At 44.8% G+C, this 24200-nt stretch overlaps 1 long non-coding RNA gene and 1 pseudogene across 1 annotated transcript in view; both read left to right on the forward strand.

The window, feature by feature from the left end:
• Nucleotides 1-4476: 4476 nt before the first annotated feature.
• LOC129037180 (putative transmembrane protein 183BP) lies at nt 4477-5598 on the forward strand (annotated as a pseudogene).
• A 5181-nt stretch (nt 5599-10779) lies between these two features.
• LOC134739582 (uncharacterized) overlaps nt 10780-24200 on the forward strand; it is a 46169-nt gene continuing 32748 nt past the window's right edge. The window contains exons 1-4 of the long non-coding RNA XR_010126377.1: nt 10780-10827; nt 13359-13453; nt 18184-18241; nt 19639-19825. This is a non-coding gene — a long non-coding RNA (uncharacterized LOC134739582). The remainder of the gene's footprint in view (nt 10828-13358; nt 13454-18183; nt 18242-19638; nt 19826-24200) is intronic.

The following is a 24200-nucleotide window of genomic DNA, read 5'->3' on the forward strand; positions in this document are numbered from 1 at the left end:
GTCCCCTGTCCTAGCCTACTACAGTTTGAAAAATCCCCAGGGCAAAACCACAGTTGGTGATGCCTTTCAGCTGGCTTTAAAAAGGAGGCTAGGATCCAAAATATATAAATAACTCTAACAATTCAACAACCAAAGCACAAAATACCCAGTTTAAAAATAGGCAAAAGGGGATAAACAAAGAAATCCTAGACAAAAAGAACAAAGCTGGAGGCATCACACTACCCGAATTCAAACTATAAGGCTACAGAAGTTAAAATAGCATGGCACTGGCACAAAAACAGGTGCATAGACCAGTGGATAGAGAACCCAGAAATAAAGCCACACATCTACAACCATAGGATCTCCGACAAAGTTGACAATAACAAGCAATGTGGAAGGGACTCCCTATTCAATAAATCGTGCTGGGATAACTGACTAGCCATTTGCAGAAGAATGAAACTGGACTCCTGCCTTTCACCATATACAAAAATTAATGCACGATGGATTGAAGTCTTAAATGTAAGACCTAAAACTTTACAAATTCTAGAAGAAAACCTAGGAAATACTATTCTGGACATTGGCCTTGACAAAGAGTTTATAATGAAGTGCCCAAAAGCAATTGCAACAAAAAAATTGACAAGTGGAACCTAATTAAAATAAAGAATTTCTGCACAGCAAAACACACACACAAACAAACAAACAAACAAAAACTATCAACAAACTAAACAGCCAACCTACAGAATGGGAGAAAATATTTGCAAACTATGCATCCAACAAAGGTCTGATATCCAGAATCTATAAGGAACTTAATTCAACAAGCAAAAAACAAGCAACCTCATTAAAAAGTGGTCAAAGGACATGAACAGACCCTTCTCAAAATATGATATACATGCAGCCAACAAATACATGAAAAAATGCTCAATGTCACTAATCATTAAAGAAATACAAATCAAAACCACAATTAGATACCATCTTACATCACTCAGAATGGCTATTAAAAAGTCAAAAAATGACAGATGTTGCTGAGGTTGCATAGAAAAGGGAATGCTTATACACTGTTGCTGGGAATGTAAATGAGTTCAGTACCCATGGGAAAAGGTTTGGAGAATTCTCAACTTAAAACAAGACTACCATTCAACCTGGCAATCCTATTACTGGGTATATACCCAAAGGAAAGTAAGTCATTCTACCAAAAAGACATGTGTACTCATAAGTTTATCACAGCACTTTCACCATAGCAAAGACAAGGAATCAACCTAGGTGCCAATGAACGGTGGACTAGATAAAGAAAATGTGGTACATATATACAATGGAATACTACGCAGCCATAAAAAAGAATGAAATCACATCCTTTGCAGTAACATGGATGCAGGTGGAGGCCATTATCCTAAGTGAATTAATGCAGGAACAGAAAACCAAACACCGCATGTTCTAACTTATAAGTGGGCGCTAAATATTGAGTACACAAAGACATAAGAAGGGAACAATAACACTGGGGACAGAGTGAGGTCTTGTCTCAAAATTAATTTATTTTTATTTTTTTTTGAGACAAGATCTCACTCTGTCACCCAGGTTGGAGTACAGTGGCACAATCACAGCTCACTGCAGCCTCAACTTCCAGGGCTCAAGTGATCCTCCCAACTCAGCCTCCTGAGTAGCTGGGATTACAGGCATGTGCCACCACACCTGGCTAAATAAAAAAAAAAACCACACTTTTTTTTTTTTTTTTTTTTTTTTTTTAGAGACGGAGTCTCACTAAATTGCCCTGGCTGTTCTCAAATTCTTGGACAAAAGCAATCCTCCTTCTCTGGCCTCCCAAATTGCTGGGATCATAGGCATAAGCTGCCTTGCCCACTGACACTGGGGGCTACTAGAAAAGGGAGGATGGAAGAAGGGCAAAGGTTGAAAAACTACCTATGCTCACTACCTGGGTGATGGGATCATTTGTACACCAAACCTCAGTGACACACAATTTACCCATGTAACAAACCTGGACGTGTACCCCCTGAACAAAAATAGAAGTTGAAAAAAAAAGGGCAAAGGATTTGAATAGACTTTCTCTAAAGAAGTTATACAAGCGACTAATAAGTACATGAACAGCTGCTCAACATCATCCGGTAGTTTAGGAAAATGCAAATCAAAGCCTCAGTGAAATACTATTTCATGCTTGCTAGATGGGTAAAATAACAAACAGACAAAATGGGAAGCGCTGGCCAGGATATGGAGAAATTAGAAACCCTCATACATTGCTGATGGGATTGTAAAATGGTGCAGCCACTTTGGAAAACAGTTTGGCAGTTCCTCAAAAATTTAAACATAGAGTCACCATATGACCAGGCAATTGTGCTCCTATGTGTATGCCCAAGAGAAATGAAAACATATGTCCATACAAAAACTTGCACATGAATGCTTATAGAAGCCTTATTCATAATGGCCAACAAATGGAAACAACCCAAATGTCCATCAATAAATAAACATAAATAAACAAAATGTGGTATCTCTAAACAATGGAATATTTTCAGTCATAAAAAGGAATGATATACTGATTCATGCTACAGCGTGGATGAACCTTGAAAACATAATGCTAAGTTAAAGAAGGCAGACACAAAAGACCACATCTTGTACAGTTCCATTTATATGAAATGTCCAGAATAAGAAAATTCATAGAAACAGGAAGTAGATTGGTGGTTTCCAGAGGTTAGAAGAAGGAGGGAATGCAGAATGATTGCTAATGGGTCAGGGGTTTCTTTTTGGAGTGATGAAAGTATTTGAATTAGAGAGAGGGGATGGTTATGCAACCTTGTGAATATGTTAACACCCATGGAATGTGCTTCAGTGGCAAATTTTATGATATGTGCATTATATCTCAATAAAGTTGTCATTGAAAAAAAAAGGTTGCGAGGCTGCCTTAGAAGCAGCTGCACTCCCCAAGCAGTGGATCTAAGGTGCTTATTTTCTGGGACCAGAGGTGAAACCTGATGTATGAATTCTGACCTGGCATCATTTAAAAAGAGATTTTGCCTGGCACTGTGGGGTGTGACTATAGTCCCAGCTACTTGGGAGGCTGAGGAGGGAGGATTGCTTGAGCCCAGGAGTTGGAGGCTGCAGCGAGCTGTGATCACGCCTATGAATAGCCACTGCACTCCAACTTAGGCAACATAGCAAGACCCTGTCTTTAAAAAACAGAAAAAGAGATCTTGCCCAAGAGGACTGCCTGAGGGTATGATGGGACACAACAGAGAGAGTCTGTGTGGAGACGGCCACCCCATGCTAAGGTTGCCAGGGGTGATGAGTGACAAACCAAAGCAGAGGCCATCCCCCAACTCCAAGTGAAGAGGAGCAGTCAGGGAGCTTCCTGGCCAGCCCGTTGGAGTAACCAGGAGAGAAGCATCAGCTCAAATCATTTAACATGTTCAGAGAAACTCCAAGCCTGGAGGGTCAGAAGTCCCAGAAAGTGTGGGCTGTGGAGGAGAGGCTCCCAGAGGAAAAAGAGAAGCAGACAATCACCCTCTCCTTGACTGCATGCTTCTGCCTTGAGCAGGCCACGCTGAGGCAAGTTGACATAAAGTCAAGAGTTCTGATTATTATACTGCATGAGACATATAATTTATAACATTAGTTTTTCTTGTGGCTGAAAGCAATCAGAATATTTTCTTTCTTATCTTTTTTTTTTGAGATGGAGTTTTGTTCTCATTACCCAGGCTGGAGTGCAATGGCGTGATCTCGGCTCACTGCAACCTCCACCTCCCAGGCTCAAATTATTCTCCTGCCCCAGCCTCCCGAGTAGCTGGCATTACAGGTATGAGCCACCATGACCGGCTAATTTTTGTATTTTTAGTAGAGACGGGGTTTCACCATCTTGGCCAGGCTGGTCTTGAACTCCTGGCCTTAAGTAATCTGCCTGCCCCTGCCTCCCAAAGTGCTGGGATTATAGGAGTGAGCCACCATGCCCGGCCGCGATCAGAATATTTTTTACCTCTTAGAATTAATGAAAAACTATGAGGCTTGCCCAGGTTTCATACATACATGGGTAAGAACTAGCGCCACAGAGCATCCGATGCCTATTCCTCAACACAGATGTAATCCGAATAAATCACTACAGAGAGCGGTAAATCCTATGATGAAATAATAGTTCAGATGAGAGATGAAGATGTGAAATCAAGTATATGGGGAAAAGGGGAAAACATAGGTTTAAAAATCGACAAATTTGGCCAGGCATAGTGGCTCATGGGAGCCTGAGGCGGGAGGATTGTTTAAGCTCAGAAGTTTGAGGCCAGCCTGGGCACAGGGCGAAACCCCGTCTCTACAAAAAATACAAAAAATAGCCTGCGGCTCCCGGGGCCAGCTCTCTGGCCGGAGACATGGGCTAGGCAGGCCTCGCCCTGACACGGTCGCCATGCCCAAGAGAGGAAAGTGACTCCAGTTCCGGGCCCACGATGCCTGCTCTGGACAAGTGACCGAGGTGGATTACGCCAACTCGGATCCAGCGGTCGTGAGGTCTGGATGAGTCAAGAAAGCCTTAGCCAATGCTGTTCAGCAGGAAGTAAAATCTCTTTGTGGCTTGGAAGCCTCTCAGGTTCCTGCAGAGGAAGCTCTTTCTGGGGCTGGTGAGCCCTGTGACATCATCGACAGCGGTGATGAGATGGATGCCCAGGAGGAAAGCATCCGTGAGAGAACTGTCTCCAGAAAAAAGAAAAGCGAGAGGCATAAAGAAGAACTGGACGGGGCTGGAGGAGAAGAGTATCCCATGGATATTTGGCTATTGCTGGTCTTCTATATCCGTCCTGAGGACATTGTGAACTTTTCCCTGATTTGTAAGAATGCTTGGACTGTCAATTGCACTGCTGCCTTTTGGACCAGGTTGTACCAAAGGCACTACACGCTGGATGCTTCCCTGGCTTTGCCTGTGCGACCAGAGTCAATGGAGAAGCTGCACTGTCTCCGGGCTTGTATGATCCGATCTCTGTACCATATATGTATGAGCCATTTGCTGCTCGAATCTCCAAGAATCCAAGCACCCCCAGCACATTAAAGAATTCCAAATGCTTGCTTTTCTGGTGCAGAAAGATTGTTGGGAACAGACAGGAACCAATGTGGAAATTCAACTTCAAGTTAAAAAAACAGTCCCCTAGGTTAAAGAGCAAGTGTACAGGAAGATTGCAGCCCCCCGTTCAGTACGGAGATGTTCATACCAATCCATACCGGGACTGCTGCCTACTGCGGTCACCACCCTCAATTTCATCTTTATTCCGATTGTCATGGGAATGATATTTACTCTCTTTACTATCAATGTGAGCGCAGACATGCGGCATCATTGAGTGAGACTGGTGTTCCAAGATTCCCCTGTCCATGGTGATTGGAAACTGTGCAGTGAACAGGGTGTGCAAGTCATCCTAGACCCAGTGCACAGCTTTCGGCTCTTTTGACTGATGGCACCCTCAGTACCCATTCTCCCTGAGAGCATAGTTACTGCTTCCCATCCCTTGGGGGTAGCCCCGATTCTAGTCCATTAGTAATCAGATTCCAGTTTGGATGGGGTGGCTGGGTTGTATATCTGGTTAGTAATGCACATGCTCTTCAGGTTCTAGGGCTCCTGTTAGGGGAGGGAGAAATGTTGAATCAAGAGGAAAAACAACTACTATGATTTATAAACATATTTTAATGTAAAAATTTGCATTAAAAAAATAGCCAGTTGTGGTGGCGCGTGCCTGTAGTCCCAGCTACTTGGGAGGCTGAGGTGGGAGGATTGCTTGAGTCTGGGAGGACCAGGCTGCAGTGGGCCGAGATCACCCCAGTGTACTCTGGCCTAGGCAGCAGAGTGAGATCCTGTCTCAAAGAAAGAAAGAAAAAAATGGACAAATTTGAGTAGCAGATTAGATGTGGGAAGTAACAAAGAAGGAGACATCAGAGATGACTTTAAGTGTTTTAATTTGGGAGATCAGGTGACTGATTGTCATAACAGCTGAGGGAAGGAGGGAGGAGCAGATATTGGTGGAGGAAAGGAAGACACAAAGTTTTTTTTTTTTTTTTTTTTGAGACGGAGTCTTGCTCTGTTGCCCAGGCTGGAGTGCAGTGGCACGATCTCAGCTCACTGCAAGCTCCGCCTCCCGGGTTCACGTGATTCTCCTGCCTCAGCCTCCTGAGTAGCTGGGACTACAGGCGCCCGCCACCATGCCTGGCTAATTTTTTGTACTTTTAGTAGAGACGGGGTTTCACTGTGTTAGCCAGGATGGTCTCGATCTCCTGACCTTGTGATCCACCTGCCTTGGCCTCCTAAAGTGCTGGGATTACAGGCATGAGCCACTGAGCCTGGCCCCTCAAAGTTTTGTTTTGGACATGCTGAGTTTGAGGTGCATGTGTCACAGAAGGGTCAGAAGCCAGGAAACAGTTGGAAGTGCAGCCTAGCGTTCAGGTGGCAATTCGGGTGGAATAGATTTTTAAATTTTCAGGACATTGGCCAGGTGCGGTGGCTCACACCTGTAATCTCAGCACTTTGGGAGGCTGAGGCAAGGAGATCACCTGAGGTCAGGAGTTTGAAACCAGGCTGGCCAGCATGAGGAAACCCCGACTCTCCTAAATATACAAAAATTAGCCGGGCTCAGTGGCGGTCACCTACAATCCCAGCTACTCGGGAGGCTGAGGCAGGAGAATTGCTTCAACCTGGGAGACGGAAGTTGCAGTGAGCCGAGATTGAGCCACTGCACTCCAGCCTGGGCAACAGAACAAGACTCTGTCTCAAGAAAATAAATAAATAAATAAACAAATAAATAAATAAACAAACAAATAAATTTTCAGGACATGGATAGCAAGGGAAGCACAAAGCTAGATAAAATCACATAGGGAACAAGAGCATAGGGTGAGAAAAGGGCTTGAGATTGAATCAACATTTAATGGTTAGTGGAAGGTGCCAAGGCAACTATAAAGGAGAAGGTAGAAAGATCTAGAGAAAAAGAGAACATGTAATCACACAATCAGTACAAGAAATGAGTGAGGATGTCTGAGCCACACAGCCACTCCTTTCAGTAGGGCAAACAAAATAAATATTGGTGATGGCGGATCCAATAGTAATAAGGTGCTGTTTTTCATAACATGTTAGCTAACACTCTTGACCAACTGATAAGGAATGTTGCCTGAGCAAATGGGGAACTTGCAGCTTACCTTTGCCTGGTGATTCCTTGAAATGTGTGACTTGAACTTGCAAGGTAATTGGATCGGGTTGGGCTTTGGACCATGGTTCAGAATGAAGTGAACTGTTGACTTCTGGATCATTTATAAGATCCCAAATACCTTAACATGGTGTAGAAGGCTCTTCCTGCTGTGGCCCCTGACTCTGTTCTCATCTTACGTCTCACTGTTTCCCTTGCTCATCCTACCCTTCAAGCAATCCAATTACTTGAATATGCCAAGTGCTCCCTCACGCCTGCGTGGCTTTCACTATGCTGTTTCTTCAGCTTGGAATACCAGTCTCTGGTCTAAAACCCTTTGCCAACTTCCCCTAGTCTTGGAGTCACTTCAAATCTAATTGTGCGCAACACTATCTTTACCTACTCATGAAGGGAAACAACCTCACAATAGAGCTTCACACTACTTAAACTCCTCGTCAGAGAAAGAGTTAAAATCTTAGCAAAACCCCAGCTTTTTAAAATTTTGCTGGACACTGTGTCCTATTTGATATGCATGCTATCAGCCCATTTGACCGAAGCCAGACTTTTTTTTTGAGACGGAGTCTGGCTCTGTCACCCAGGCTGGAGTGCAATGGCGTGATCTCAGCTTACTGCAACCTCTACCTCCTAGGTTCAAGTGATTCTCGTGCCTCAGCCTCCTGAGTAGTTGGGATTACAGATGTGTGCCACCACTCCCAGCTGATTTTTTTGTATTTTTAGTAGAGACAGGGTTTTGCCACGTTGCCCTGGCTGGTCTTGAACTCCTGACCTCAGGTGATCCACCCACCTTGGCCTCCCAAAGTGCTGGGATTACAAGCGTGAGCCACCATGCTGACCCGAAGCCAGACTTTTGAATTTACTCACTTATAATCATGTTTCTCCCTCTTTGTGAAATAACTTGAAATCCTTCTTCACACCGGGTGTGGTGACTCACGCCTGTAATCCCAGCACTTTGGGAGGCTGAGGCGGGCGGATCACGAGGTCAGGAGATCGAGACCATCCTGGCTAACATGGTGAAACCCCGTCTCTACTAAAAATACAAAAAATTAGCCGGGTGTGCTGGCAGGCGCCTGTAGTCCCAGCTACTCAGGAGGCTGAGGCAGGAGAATCACGGGAACCTGGGAGGCGGAGCTTGCAGTGAGCTGAGATCGCGCCACTGCACTCCAGCCTGGGCGACAGAGCCAGACTCTGTCAAAAAAAAAAAAAAAAAAAAAAAAACAGAAATCCTTCTCCCCTACCTCAGTTTCATGAAAATCTTCCCCTTCTTCACCTGTACATCACAAAATCCCTCCTCCCCTGAGTGTCACAAGACAGTTCTCAGCCAGGATTTTTTTTTTTTAGTCAGCCAGGAATGAAAAAGAAAAAAAAAAAGAAGTAAAAGAATGCTTGTCACATGACCTCTGTTGTTTCTTCCTTAAAATTCATAACCTCAGTCTAATCATGAGAAAACATCAGAAAAATCCAAATTAAGAAATAGTCTACAAAATACCTGGCACTCTTCAAGAACAAGGAAAGACTGTGAAACTGTCACAGATTAGAGGGGACTAGAGATATGACAAATGATGCAATGTGGTATCCTGAAACACAGAAAATAATATAGTGGAAAAACTGGAGAAATCGGAAGAATCTGAGTTTAGTAGAATAGCTAATAGTATTGTACCAGGATCAATCTTTTATTTTTGAGAAATGTACTGTACCATGGTACGTAAGATGTTAACATTAAGAAAGCTATCTGACGTATTAAAATAACTAAGGTGTGGCCAGGCATGGTGGCTCACGCCTGTAATCCTAGCATTTTGGGAGGCCAAGGTGGGCAAATTGCTAGAGCCTAGGAGTTCAAGACCAGCTTGGGTAAAATGGTGAAATCCCAACTCTACAAAAAATACAAAAAATTAGCCAAGCTTGGTGGTGTGTGTCTGTAGTCCCAGGTACCCAGGAGGCTGAGGTGGGAGGACCACCTGAGTCCAGGAGGTCAAGGATGCAGTGAGCCATGTTTGAGCCACTGTACTCCAGCCTGGGTGACAGAGTGAGACCCTGTCTCAAAAATAAAATAATATAATATAATAAAATAATTAAGACGTGAAGGCCACCCGGCTTTTAGGTGGTGATCAGCCCCCTTCTTCTTTCCTTAGTTCTTGGTAATGACAAGTCCTGACATTAAAAGTCTAACTTCCACACTACCTCTTTGACTATATCTCAGGCCATCTTGCCTTTGATGGATCCCACCCTCATCATCTGGCCTTCTAATTCCCAGGACAATCTGAAGCTGGCCCCACTGCAGGGTCCTTGTGCTTGCTGTTTCCCTCTTCTTGGAACCTTTCCCCGCTCCCTCTTTGTAGAGCTGGCTTCTGTCTTTCAAGTCTCAGCTTCATGTTACCTTCTCAGAGAGGCCTGCTGTGACTACCTACCCCAATAATCTCTGTCACAGCACTTTATGTATTTTTCTTCATTTCACTAAGCATAGTCTACAATTTATTGATATGTTTGCAATCTTTCTCCCTTCAGAATGTTTGCTGTATGAGGGCAGAGACCAGGTCTATCTTGCTCTCTGTAATATCTACTGCCTCTGTGTTTTCCCAGTTTTTTTTTTTTGAGACAGGGTGACAAACTGAGATCCTTTGCAGTAGTGCGAACATGGCTCACTGCAGCCTCGACCTCTGGGGCTCAAGTGATCATCCCCACCTCAGTCCTCCAAGTAGCTGGGACTACAGATGGGTGCCAACATCAAGTAGCTGGGACTACAGATGGGCGCCACCATGCTAGGCTATTTTTTGTGTATATGTGTGTATACAGATATAGAATATATATTCTATATATTCTATATATAGATATAAATATGTATTTTATATATATATATATTTTTTTGTAGAGATGAAGTTTTGCCATTGTTGCCCAGGCTTCCCTTAACATTTATATGTTGAACTCTTAACCCCTAGAGTGATGATGTTAGGAGATGTGGGTCTTTGGGAATTGATTAGGTCTTGAGAGTAGTACATTCATAAATAGAATTAGTGCCTTTATAAAAGACGCTCCAGAGAGCTCCAGAGAACTCCTTTGCCCCTTTTGCCTTGTGAGGCCATCTGTGAACCAGTAAGTAGGCTCTCAGCAGATACCAAATGTGCCAGTGTTGTAATCTTGAACTTCCCAACCACCAGAACTGTTAGAAATAAATTTCTGTTGTTTATAAACCACCCAGTCTATGGTATTCTGTTCTAGCAGCCTAAACAGACTAAGATGCCTATAACAGTTGTTCAATAGGCCTGGAGTGGTGGCTTACGCCTGTAATCCCAACACTTTGGGAGGCTGAGGCAGGTGGATCATTTGAGGTCAGGAGTCTGTGACCAGCCTGGCCAACATGGTGAAACCCCATCTCTACTAAAAATACAAAAATTAGCTGGGCATGGTGGTGGGCACCTGTAATCCCAGCTACTCGGGAGGCTGAGGAAGGAGAATTGCTTGAACCGGGACCTGGGAGGCGGAGTTTGCATTAAGCTGAGATCGCACCACTGCACTCCAGCCTGGGCGACAGGACGAGACTCAATCTCAGAAAAAAAAAAAAGTTTTTCAATAATTATTTGTTAAATGAATGCCAAAGGATAATTTTCTTTTCTTTCTTTCTTTCTTTTTTTTTTTTTAGGCTGAGTCTCCCTCTAAGAGTAAAAAACATGCTGCCATCAAATATATAGTAAGCACGTGTCAAATATTAATCTAACTCATTTAATGAAGGGACCAGAAAGATAATAAATCTAGTTGAAGGAGAATTCAAGGAACAGAGGTTTATACAGCAGAAAAGACATACTGAAATAAGTTAGCTAGGTTAAAGGGAAATCTAGTTTATGTCCTATAGGTGAATAAACTGTAAACTTTAGGATTGTCTTTTCTACAGAATAGGAGTCATTTGCATCTCTAACAGACAAAAAGCTATAAGTTAACAGGTAACTTCATAGAATCTGGACCCTAATAATAATAATTAACAAGTCAAACAAAGGTACATTCTCCAGATGAATAACACTTGGGTGGACCTGTTGGGACAATGCTCCAGCATGACAGTGAAAGGACATACAATTATCTTTTTGCCTTAATTCTAAGATTAGGACATTTTTAAAAACAAAAGACTAAAAAATATAGAATGAATGTACAAGTGCTGCAACTGAAGTTTGGAAAGGGGAGGTCAGTCAGTTGGGGGGCAAGGCATGGGGCATCTGCTTCATCAGGTCTTCCCCCAAAGCCATCATCACTGGATCCGGCATTCATGCTTTGAGAGCCAGCCAATGTTTCATCTTCTCTGTGAAGTCTGTCTAGATTTTCCTCTCACTCCCTATCAGGCAAACTGAGGTAGACAAACCTTATTATCAAGATGGTGATTGCAGCCTGGCACAGTCGCTCAAGCCTGTAATCCCAGCACTTTGGGAGGCTGAGGCAGGAGGATCGCTTGAGCCCAGGAGTTCGAGACCACCTTGGGCAACATAGTGAGATGCTGTCTCTGCAAAAAATACAAAAAGTCTGGGCCGGGCACAATGGCTTATGCCTGTAATCCCAGCACTTTGGGAGGCTGAGGTCAGGAGTTCAAGACCAGCCTGGCCAACATGGTGAACCCCCCACCCCCACCCCTCCATCTCTACTAAAAATGCAAACATTAGCCAGGCTTGGTGGCGCACACCTGTAGTCCCAGCTGCTAGGGAGGCTGAAGCACAAGAATCACTTGAACCCAGGAGGTGGAGGTTGCAGTGAGCCGAGATTGCACTACTGCACTCCAGCCTGGGCAATAGAGCGAGACTCTGGCTCAAAACAAAAACAACAACAACAACAAAAATTCACCATGCATGATGGCATGCGCCTGTGGTCCCAGCTACTTGGGAGGCTGAGGTGGGAGGATGGCTTGAGTCCGGGAGGTTGAGGCTGCAGTGAGCCGAGATCGCACCACTGGACTCCAGCCTAGGTGACCGAGTGAGACCCTGTCTCAAAAATAAAAAAGATGATGATTGCTATCAAGGCCCTAGATTTTTTTTTCCTATGACTTGCATATCCCTGGTTTGAGCCAAGACATTCTATTACCGTTGTTACTCTTACTTCCCAGACCATATTTTTGTTTGAGGATTATACATAAGAGCCCATGTGAGGATTCCCACAAATAATTGAGATGGGATGTGAAGGAGAATTTGAAAGTGAGAGCCCTGTTTTTTTCTTTTCTTTCTTTTTTTTTGAGATGGAGTCTCGCTCTGTTGCCCAGGCTGGAGTGAAGTGGCGCGATCTCAGCTCACTGTAACCTCTGCCTCCTGGGTTCAAGCGATTCTTCTGCCTCAGCCTCCTGAGTATCTGGGACTACAGGCACACACCACCACGCCCGGCTAATTTTTGTATTTTTAGTAGAGACGGGGTTTCACCATATTGGCCAGGCTGGTCTCGAACTCCTGACCTCGTGATCTGCCCGCCTCAGGCTCCCAAAGTGCTGGGATTACAGGCAAAAACCACCACGCCCAGCAAGAGCCCAGTTTTTACAAACAACAGATGACTGCTAGGGGGCAGGACAATGCAAATATGAAATGAGACCAGCTAACGAGACCAGCTGCATGTTGGTTAGACAAGTATCAGAGCTGCTTTGTCCCTTGGTCCCATGAGATGCTACTCTATAAAACATGTCCAAAAGCCAGCCTCACATGTATGTCTTTTTCTAGTTTATTTATTTATTTTTGAGACAAGGTGTCACTCTGTTGTCCAGCCATTGCATTCCGACTCACGGCAGCCTCGACCTCCTGGGCTCAAGTGATGTAGTTGGGACTACAGGCACACGCTACCACACCTGGCTAATTTTTGTATTTTTAGTAGAGACGAGTCTCACTATGTTGCCAAGGCTGGTCTTGAACTGCTGAACCCAAGTGACCCTCCCGCCTTTGCATCCCAAAGTGTCTAGTTTCAGAACTTACTTTATTCAGAGGTGTAGCTATCTTTGGGACCAAAACTGTGAGCACTGAACCAGCGACTGGCTTGAGAAGAAAGCATTTCCAAGGCAAATAATAATCCAAGCTGAAAACAGTCCTCTTAGTGCACCAGAAGGGACCTTTTGGCAAGTGGCATCTTGCCAGAAAATTAACTCAAAACAAATCCCTAACAGCTCAGAGATGGTGGAGGGGAATTTCAGAAACAGTCAGCAGGGCAGGGCCTTGCAACTGCTTACGGGAATTGCCTCACTCACACTTTGATGTTGATTCTCTGCAGAGCTTCCGCTGCTTCAAAACGGCGTGCAGGAATCAGAGACATTACATCAGGAAGATACTGCAGAGATATTCTACTCCATCTCATTCATTGTACAGGTGAGGAATCCAAGGGTCAGAGATTTTAAGGAATTTGTCCAAAGCCACAGAGTGGAGAACTGTGAGTAGAACTCAGATCGCTTGTTGCCTAATTCAGGTGTTTTCAACCCCTTATAAATAAGCCGGGGAGGTGTGGCACCCACACGATTTGCTTTCTGGCTGATGTATCTCTATTCCTAACGCAGAGCTCAGGCATCAATAGGTAAACATGAGGAAGAGATAGATGTGGCTCTATCTATCTAGTGTATGGGAGCAGCATGTGACATTGCGATGAGATGTGTCAGCACAGGCACAATTTAAAGCAGTGCCATGGCAACCGGCATTCACTCTGGCTCCAGATAGCACCGTGAACTACAGGGTGTAGTTGAAAATGGCTTCTCACCTAGGGAGTGGAATGTTCCAGCCTCTGTTTCCTGCAGTGAGTGACTCTAAAATCTACCAAGCAATGTAGCAAGAAGACTGGTTCAGGTTATTTACCAAGGGTTGGGGGTTTTCAGCGTAACTCACAGGAGAAATAAACTTGGCAGCCTTGGGAATCCCCAAGAATTACTGTGACTATCTGCAAAGCAGTATGGTTTTGCTTCCTCTTAGAGCAATGCATTGTTTCAGTGTCTTCCCGGAGAACTAATACTTCAAAGAGGTGCCCTGGGCACAAGGGGAAGGTAATGGAGAAGGGCACCACCATTTGTTTCTTTCTTATATATTGCAGAATCTGCTGCTACCCTCCCCACAAATTCTTTTTTTTTTTTTTTTTTTGAGACAGGGTCTCATTCTGTCACCCAGGCTGGAGTACAGTGGCATGATCACGACTCACTTCAGCCTCGACATCCTGGTTTCAAGTGATGCTCCCATCTCAGCCTCTCGAGTAGCTGGGACTACAGGTGTGTGCCACCACACCCAGCTAGTTTTTGTATTTTTAGTAGGGATATTGCCCAGGCTTTTGGCCAGGCTGGTCTTGAACTCCTGGGCTCAAGCAATCCACTCGCCTCAGCCTCCCAAAGTGCTGGGATTACAGGCTTGAACCACCACGCTCGGCCCCCACAAATTCTTAAACCATGGCCGTAGACCAGAGGAGATCTGGAATGAGATAAGTTTCATCAGTAGCATTGAGTATTAGGGTCATTTGTCGTGAGATGCTAAAGCCTCCTTGATTTTAACTTAAATGCTCATATCATCATTCCTGAAACAGAACTGAAACAGAGACCACTTATGGTCTCCAGTATGTACATGCTCTTTTATTTTTATTTTTGTGTTTCTAATTGTGCACATTCGACTAAAGACTTCCAGCTTCCCTGACAAGTAGGTGTAGCCAGATGACCAAGTTCTGACCATTGCACTATGAATGGAAGTGGTGCAGCTTTCTGGAGTGTGCCCTGTCTGTGGGCCTCCCACTCTTTTCTTGGCTGGCTTGCAGTTGTATTGGTGGCAAGTTGTCTTGGACCATGAGGATGAGGACAACCCCTAAGGAATGGCAGAGCAATAAGACATACTCTTATATAAAAATATTGCTACTTATTTTATCACTACTAAAAAAAAGAAAGTGAGAGGTATCCAATATGCTAAATAAAGAAGACTACTTCTGAGCAAAACTCTCAAAGCAGACCTGCACTACCAGTCCTCCTTTAAAAAAAAAAGGTGGGGGTGCTGGGCGTGGTGGCTCACACCTGTAATCCCAGCACTTTGGGAGGCCGAGGCGGGAAGATCACCTGAGGTCAGGAGTTCAAGACCAGCCTGGCCAACATGGTGAAACCCCATCTCTACAAAAATTAGCCAGGCATGATGGTGGGTGCCTGTAGTTCCAGCTACTTGGGAGGCTGAGGCGGGAGAATCGCTTGAACCCGAGAGGTGAAGGTTGTAGTGAGCCGAGATCGCACCTTTGCACTCCAGCCTGGGTGACAAGAATGAGACTCCATCTCAAAAAAAAAAAAAAAAAAAAAATTCTTCCTATGTTAGCAGCTGAACCAATATCCTAACTAATAATAGCTCCACTAAAACTGCCGCCAGTCATGTTAAAAGTATGATTTAGGATGCTTGGGACTACAAGTAACAAACAACAAGCCTTGCTAAAAGTAGCTTACAAAATTCGGAGTTTAGAAAATGATGCCATTTTACAAGAAATCAAGAGGAATCGTGTTCCCTGGGTTGGTTCAGTTTTAGGTGGTTGTATTAATTTCCTACTGCTACTATGATAAATTACCACAAACTTGGCTTAAAACAACACAACTTTATTCTTTCATAGTTCTGGAGGCCGGAGTCTAAAATCAGGTTCACTGGACTAAAGTCAGTTGGCAGGGCTGTTTTTTTTTTTCTGGGAGCTCTAGGGAAGTTCTGTTTTCTTGCATTTTTTAGTTTCTGGAGGCTGTCTGCTTTCCTTGGCTCGTGACTCCTTCCTCAAATCACTCTAACCTCTGGCTTCCATCATCTCCTCCCCTACTTCTGTTGTCAAATCTCCCTTTGCTTCCCTCTCATGAGGACGCTTGTGATTACGTTTAGGGTCTACCCAGATAATTCAGGATAATCTCACCTCAAGATCCTTAACTTTATCAAATCTATAAGGTAAAATTGATAGGTTCCAGGGCTTAGCCTATGGATATCAGCCTACCAAAGTTGAGAAAAGGTTTTCATTTTCCTGTTCTGCCGTTCTAGTGTTTTGGTGCCATCTCCCTTCATGGTTTTAAAATCACTTTGGACCCAGGTGGGCAGATCACCTGATGTCAGAGGTTCGAGACCAGCCTGGCCAACGTGGTGAAACCCTGCCTCTACTAAAAATGCAAAAATCAGCTGGGCACTGTGGTGGCTGCCTGTAATCCCAGCTACTCGGGAGGCTGAGGCAGGAGAATTACTTGAACCTGGGAGGTGGAGGTTGCAGTGAGCCGAGATCACGCCACTGCACTCCAGCCTGGGTGACAGAGTGAGACACCATCTCTGAAAAAAAAAAAAATCACTTTGGAGCTCCCAAGCATTACATCCTCACCAGGCCATGTCCAGGCCAGGAAGGGAGGGGTGTTCGCATCCTGCATCTTTTAGTTATTAATGGAGATGTGCTTTGCCAAAAGTTCCCAGCAGAAGCCACATCAGGTCCCGTTAGTCAAGAGTGAGTCAACTGCCTGTGCTCTGGCTGCACACTGAACTGAGAATTTGTGTGTCTGGCAGTTTTAACCTCTGCATCACAATGTCAGTGCTCCCATCAAGAGGTTGAATGACTGCTAGGGAGGCAACAACTCACTTTTATTTATTTATTTATTTTGTAGAGACGGGAGTCTCGCCATGTTGCCCAGGTTGGTCTTGAACTCCTGAGCTCAAGCAATCTGCCCACCTTGGCCTCCCAAAGTGCTGGGATTACAGGCATAAGCCACTGCACCAAGCCTAACAACTCACTTTTGAAAGTCTTGCAGGAGATTCCACAGGCACGAGTGACTCCAAAGAGCCCTTGTTTACTAGCAGCCACAAAAAGCATGTGTGAGGCCAGGCATGGTGGCTCACGCCTGTAATCCCAGCACTTTGGAAGGCTGAGGTGGGCGGCTCACCTGAGATCAGGAGTTCGAGACCAGCCTGAGCAACATGGAGAAATCCTGTCTCTACTGAAAATAAAATATTAGCTGGGCGTGGTGGTATGCACCTGTAATCTCAGCTACTTGGGAGCTGAGGCAGGAGAATCACTTGAACCCGGGAGGCAGAGGTTGCAGTGAGCCGAGATTGCGCCATTGCACTTCAGCCTGGTCAACAAGAGTGAAACTCTGTCTCAAAAAAAAAAAAAAAAAAAAAGAAAAAAGACAAAAAGCGTGTGTGATGAGAAGATCTGGGGGCTAGGGTGGTGGTGTGGTAATGGGGTGATTTAAAAAAACCTTTTGACTGGAGATCTAGAATTCGAACTAAGCCAGGAACACATCCTCATCTATAGTGCTTCCAGGGCATCTGCGTGACAGTTTGAATTGTATTCCCCTCAAAATGAATACGTTGAAGTCCTAATCCCTAGTACCTCAGAATGTGATCTTTGCAGAGGTAATCGGATCACCAGGGTGAGCCTTTGTCCCATATGCCTGGTGTCCTTATAAAAAGGGGAATTTGGAGACAGACAGGTACACAGGGAGACTGTCATCTGAACATGAAGATGGCCATCTATAAGCCAAGGAGAGAGACCTGGACAGATCCTTCCCTCATAGCCCTTAGATGGAACTAACACTCCCGATATTTTGATTTTGGACTTCTAACCTCCAGAAGTATGAAACAAGAAGTTCTGGGCTGGGTTCAGCCTGGCCAACATAGTGAAACCTCCCTCTACTAAAAATACAAAAAATTATCCACGCATGGTGGCAGGTGCCTGTAATCCCAGCTACTCGGGAGGCTGAGGCAGGAGAATCTCTTGAACCCAGGCAGCGGAGGTTGCAGTGAGCTGAGACCATGTCATTGCACTCCAGCTTGGGCAATAATAGTGAAACTCCATCTCAAAAAAAAAAAAAGTTCCTTTTGTTTAGGCCAGGGGCCCTCAACCCCAGGGCCATAGAACAGTACCATAGGCCAGTTAGGAACTGGGCTGCACTGCAGGAGGTGAGCAGTGGGCAAACGAACACTACTGCCTGAGCTCCACCTCCTGTCAGATCAGAGCTGGCATTAAAGTCTCATAAAAGCACAAACCCTATTGTGAGCTGCGCATGTGAGGGATCTAGGTTGTGGGCTCCTTATGAGAATCTAATGCCTGATGATCTGTCACTGTCTCCCATCATCCCCAGATGGGACTGTCTAGTTGCAGGAAAACAAGCTCAGGGCTCCCACGGATTCTACATTATGGTGAGTTGTATAATTATTTCTTTAAATATTACAATGTTATAATAATAGAAATAAAGTGCACAATAAATGTAATGTGCTTGAATCATCCTGAAACTGTCCCCACCTTCCCTGCTGCCCCCGATCCAGGTCCATGGAAAAATTGTCTCCCATGAAACTGGTCCCCCTGGTGCCAAAAATGTTGGGGACCACTGGTTTAGGCCACCCGATTTGCAGTACTTTGTTACAGTGGCCCTAGCAAACTTAAAAACCCCGAGTTTCTCACTTCTCTTGCACCCTCCAAGGTTGTACCAGCCCCATGCTCCTACCCAGTATGCACCTGGCTCTCCCTTGTGTTTCCTGGTCTCCAGGTGGACTCTTTGCAGTGTTTTGAAAGCTCTTTTGATAGTATCTCTTTCTTGTCAGGAAGCCTCCTGGATTCCACGGAGAAAATGTGCTCTCCACTGTTGTGTCTGCGCAGAAAACCCCCACAATTATTAAATCCATTCCCACATTATATGGGGTTTTATAAGTCATTCGTAAACATACAATATTTTTATTCTGCTGCCATATGTTTTGTATAAATAGTCATGTTTATTTACAAAAGAGTATTCTATTTAGCTGTCAACCCATGGATGGCAGAAAAGATGTTTCATATTTGTGTGTGTGTGTGTGTGTGTGTGTGTGTTTAAAGCACCAAACATGATATCCATTGATTTTTGTTATGACACACATGTTCTTTCAGGATAGTGTGTGATAATCAAGTTGTCCTTTTATTTATTCAACTGACATTTGAATCACTTTTTCTGTGCCTAACTATTCCACCATGGGCTTTCGTTACAAATCTGAATTTAAAAAGGTCCCTGGTGTCAAGGAGAGCCTGGCTGATTGTGAGAGAGGCAGACAATACAAGTGAAGAAATAGTGTAGCTGTGATGGAGACATGAGATAGTGGGATGACTCACAGTGATGCTTTATGAAACCCAAGGGCCGCAAAGCTTCAGGAAGTAGGGAAGCAGAAAATGAACTACCAGGATCCAGACTTGCTGTTCATCCCTCATTTTCCCATTTCACACTTTCTTTTTTTTCTTTTTTTGAGACAGAATCTCACTCTGTCACCCAGGCTGGAGTGTAGTGGTGTGATCTTGGCTCACTGCAACCTCTGCCTCCTGGGTTAAAGTGATTCTCCTGCCTCAGCCTCTTGAGTAGCTGCAACTATAGGCACACGCGGCCACACCCAGCTAATTTTTGTATTTTTAGTAGAGATGAGGTTTCACCATGTTGGCCAGGCTTGTCTCGAACTCCTGACCTCAAGTGATCCTCCCGCCTCCGCCTGCCAAAATGCTGGGATTACAGGTGTGAGCTACCACGCCTGGCCCCATTTCACACCTTCTTCCCTCTGTGGCTTCTCTCTATTTCTAGGGAGAAACATGACAGAAGTCAGCTGCTCTAGAATCAACAGACTCCTCTCCAGTTGGCATCCCACCATACAGCAGTGGCGTCATACGTTCATACATATGCTGCAGCCCAAGGGGGAGGATCATCAACGCAGGAGGCACCCACAGGTGCCTCTCAGAGGTGGTGAAAGAGGAAGTGGGGGCAGGCAGAGGTAATGCTTATAATTTGAGTCACTTCTGTTAACTGTACCCACTTTTAGACAGCTTAATCCACTTTGACTCTGGAAAAGTGTGAACAGAAACCTTGCTGGGTTTGGAGGAGAGACAGCCTCCCACTGCTCTTCCCAGGGGAGTCCTGGAACAGGCTGCCGCGGAGGCTCAGGGCAGGTCTGGAGATGTGGCGCTGGTTCAAGGCCAGACCCTGCTGTGTTTTGGATGGACTAGGAAAAGTTCCTGTACAGAAATAACAGAGACTGGAGATTATGTGTGGGAATTATTCTGCTCTTATCCTGAGTATGTCTGTACTTCAGTCCTGGTGCTCACTTCAAGAAAGAGGAGGATGGGGTTGCCGTTGCTCTAGCAGACTATTGTTACTCCCGGAAGCTCACTTAAAGGTTCCATTTCCATAACCAATTACAGAGCAAATGCTTTTTCATAGGAATTGGTCTTTGCGGGGTTGACATTTCAGGTCGCAAAGACCCGGAAGCTTTAGGAAAGCTGAACTTTGCCGTTGAGAAATTTAGAAGGGTAGAAATTACAACACTATCTTAGCTGCAATTAGCTGGCATTTCTGCCAAGCACTAATACGTATTTCATCCTAACTTCTAGTGAAGAACGACATTGATAAGAATATTTGGGGAGTAGCTGTGAAAGTTCATCTGGTTTTAATAGGGAAACATTGTGCTTTTCTCTGCTGATTGGAGAGCAGGTCAGGCATGTGACTGGCCTCACCGAGGAAGAACTCACATGGTTCATTCTCTCTCCAGGAACGGTAGGGAAAGCAACGTGTTTTGAAACATTGGGTTTTCCCTGGCCTGGGAGAAAGTGGATCAAAAGAATCGCTGTTTTCTCCGCTGTTGTTTGGGTTCTCTAGTTTGAAAGGGTCATGGTGGTGTTTCCTGATGGGCCATTAAAGGCAATGTTGAGGAGAATAGAGAAAATACACGAAGAAAGAATAAGGAAAATTGGACATTTGGTAGAAAAGCCCAGGATTCTATGGAGAAAAGTTGGAGGTAGTGCCGAGAGAGTCTGCTGCACCAGAGGTGCCCCACCAGAGGACTCTTTAGAAGAATGTTCTTGAGCTAAAATCCTGCCAACCTTCCCATGTAGCTGGTGCAATTTTCACTCCATATTCTGCTGTCTTTATTTTCTACCACAACTGAATTTAGTTCCTAATCCACTGGGACTCACACTTAATAGCCTATCTACTGGCATTTGTTTGCATTGTACAAGTACAACCAAAGGCTTTAGGCTTTTGCGAGCCACAGTGAGGAAGAAGTCTATCTGTCTGTCTCTCTGTTCTTTAGACTTCAGTCTTCTCACACCCTTTCCAAATGGCAATGGGCACAAAATGGCCTATCTGCTGGAAATCGGCAATGAGCAAAAGAGACACATACATGGAAACAATGAGTTAAGAATATAAAATATTATTCTGCACACACGTAAGTGGGAACTTCATGTCCTCTGTTCAGAAGTAAAGCAGTTGGAACCTCTGGAATCAGAATCATCTGTGCATTTGCTAAAAATATAGATTCTTGTGCCCCACCCAAATTCTGCATCTGAAAATTCTGATTCTGCCTGAATCAGAATCTTTCCAGGCAATTCTTATGTGCATCAAAGCTTGAGAGTTGCCTAGACGCAGCCTCAGCTGAACCATCTACTGTGTTTTAATACTGAGTTGTGCTTGTTCTCAAGCTGGTTCAGAGCACTTTAATGTGCATTCAAATCATGCTGAGGTCTTGGTAAGTTAGGTGGTGGGACGTGAGATTCTGCATGTCTAACAAACACTTGGGTGATGCTGCCACTGCTGGTTTCAGGACCACCCCTTGGGTGGCAAAGTGCTAGAGAGACTATTTTTATTTCCTTTGCACTCCTGTGAGGCCATCTTGAGGCTTCTCAAGTCCCTGGGGCCAGTGATTTGCTTGCACTGGGATTGGAGATTGCTGCACCCTCATGGGTACTGTGCTTTGTTGACTGGGCTCTATCTCATGCTCATCCAGATTTGCCCTGCCTTCCTGCTTCCCCTTCCATCTCCTCAGCCAACACCCCTATTCCCACCCTCACTCTTCTATCCCCACTCTGCCTAAGGGGCAGCCCTGCTGCCATAGCCTGGTCTTCCTCACACTGTGGGTCTACTCTGACTATAGATACATAATTGAATATCTTTAGATAATCTTCAGATTTGCTGGTAAGATAAAGTCCTTCTTCCTCCTAGGAGAAAAGGGGAAGTGGGACTCTAAGCAAGCATGTATAAGTGAGTCAGGAGTTCTTTTTTCTCTTTAGGGCCACCATCAGTGGGTGGCCCCAGTGTAATGGAATGGAGTGGAAGATGTTACCATTTCCTACACTGTCCTTGACCTTGAAAGAAGAACTGAATCTGTGGGACCTACTGCCACTTTTTATAGGTGGAGGGGAAAGGGGAACCCCATTGCATGGCATAAGCTTATCCATCAAGTCCTTGGTGAGCGGAGGTTGGGGGTAAGGGGGAAGAATTACAGTGTATTAGAAGTGGTGAGATTCTTTTCTCCAGTCATGGAGAACTTCTGATATTCAATCTAGCATGGCTTTAATTGCTACTAGATAATAATAAGAAAGAAGGTCTAAAGTTGAGGTCTAGGGAAAGACTGGCTTGTAGTGCTCTTCAGGCTTGTAGTCACATTGAAAGGTCTAATGGTGGCCGGGCGTGGTGGCTCATGCCTGTAATCCCAGCACTTTGGAAGGCCGAGGTGGGTGGATCACCTGAGGTCAGGAGTTCGAGACCAGTCTGGCCAGCATGGTGAAACCCTGTCACTACTAAAAATACAAAAATTTGCTGGACGTGGTGGTGGGTGCCTGTAATCCCAGCTACTTGGGAGGCTGAGGCAGGAGAATTGCTTGAACCCAGGAGGCGGAGGTTGCAGTGAGCGGAGATTGTGCCGCTGCACTCACATGAGATCGTGCCACTGCGGCAGAGTGAGACTCGGTCTCAAAAAAAAAAAAGAAAAGTCTAATGGTTAGAGTGAAGCCAGCTGTAGCCAGTGGACTGTCATGACAATAGATCTGGATAAAAATTCCTGACTGTACAGTTGTTGACTGTGGCTCTGGGCCAGAGTAAGATCTCTTAGGCCTGGGAAAGCAACCATAGATGTCACTGACCCCGAGGCCAAGCAGAACCAGTACCTCTCAGAGCAGTGGCTTGCAAACTAGGGTCTGCAGAAAGCTCTTTCAGCATCACCGGAGGAGATTCATAACAGCAATGCCAACACCCACCCTAGAGAGTCTGATTCAGCAGGGCCTCATGAGCTATATTTAAAAAATATATTCTATGGGCAATTTAACAGTGAGTTAAATTGCAAGTTTTGACTTTGTCGGGTTTAGGAAGCAATGCCTTAGCACAATGGTTTCCCAAATTTTTAGCAGAGAAAAATTTATTAACTAGAAAAATATTTATTGAACAATTACTGTATGCCATGTATTGTTGTAAGCCCTGGACAAAAAGTGGTAAATAAGACTGATGAGGTGTCAGGGCACCTGCAATCCCAGCACTTTGGGAGGCCGAGGTGGGCAGGTTGCTTGAGGTTAGGTATTTGAGACCAGCCTGGCCAACATGGTGAAACCCCCATCTCTACTAAAAATACAAAAATTAGCTGGGCGTGGTGGCACGTGCCTGTAGTCCTAGCTACTTGGGAGGCTGAGGCACGAGAATCGCTTGAACCCTGGAGGCGGAGGTTGCAGTGAGCCAAGATTGCACCACTGCTCTCCAGCCTGGGTGACAGAGCAAAACTCTGTCTCCAAAAAAAAAAAAAAAGAAAAGAAAAAGACTGACAAGGTTTCCATTAAACTCTAAGATAGATAAAAATGAGGAGCGGATTTTTCAGGAATGTTAAACACTCATTGTTTGGAAGAAAATGCTGTTTGTTGTTGAACCCCCAAAGTACCATCAGGTTCTGTGATGCACAGTTTGAGAACCACTTTCTTGGGAAGGAGCTTAGAGAAATAAAACTATAAGATGGCAGAAGGAATATCCAACATAGTGGGGTTCAAATGACAAACGTGGAAGCCTTTTCCACTTCCTCATTGATAAAGTGGGGACAATGACATCTACCTCAAGTCTTACTGTGAGTAAGAAAAGAACTGAACACATACATTGTGGAGCTCAATGTTGGTTGTACAGCTGGACCCTGCTGCATTTTTTTCTCTTTCGTCTCTCTTTCCTTGGGAACAGGTCACTTCACTTTGATTGGGAGTAAGTTCGAGGAGAAAACAAGACATTCCTGGAAGTGTGTTGCCACTTGAGGTTCAGGTGGGATAACGAGGAGCACAAAAGGCAGAAGCCAAGAAAAGGCCCCACCACGCCACAGCCAAAAGCAACCACAGATGTAAAATGGC

Source organism: Pongo pygmaeus, chromosome 4 (assembly GCF_028885625.2).
Source record: "Pongo pygmaeus isolate AG05252 chromosome 4, NHGRI_mPonPyg2-v2.0_pri, whole genome shotgun sequence".
Classification (NCBI taxonomy): domain Eukaryota; kingdom Metazoa; phylum Chordata; class Mammalia; order Primates; family Hominidae; genus Pongo; species Pongo pygmaeus.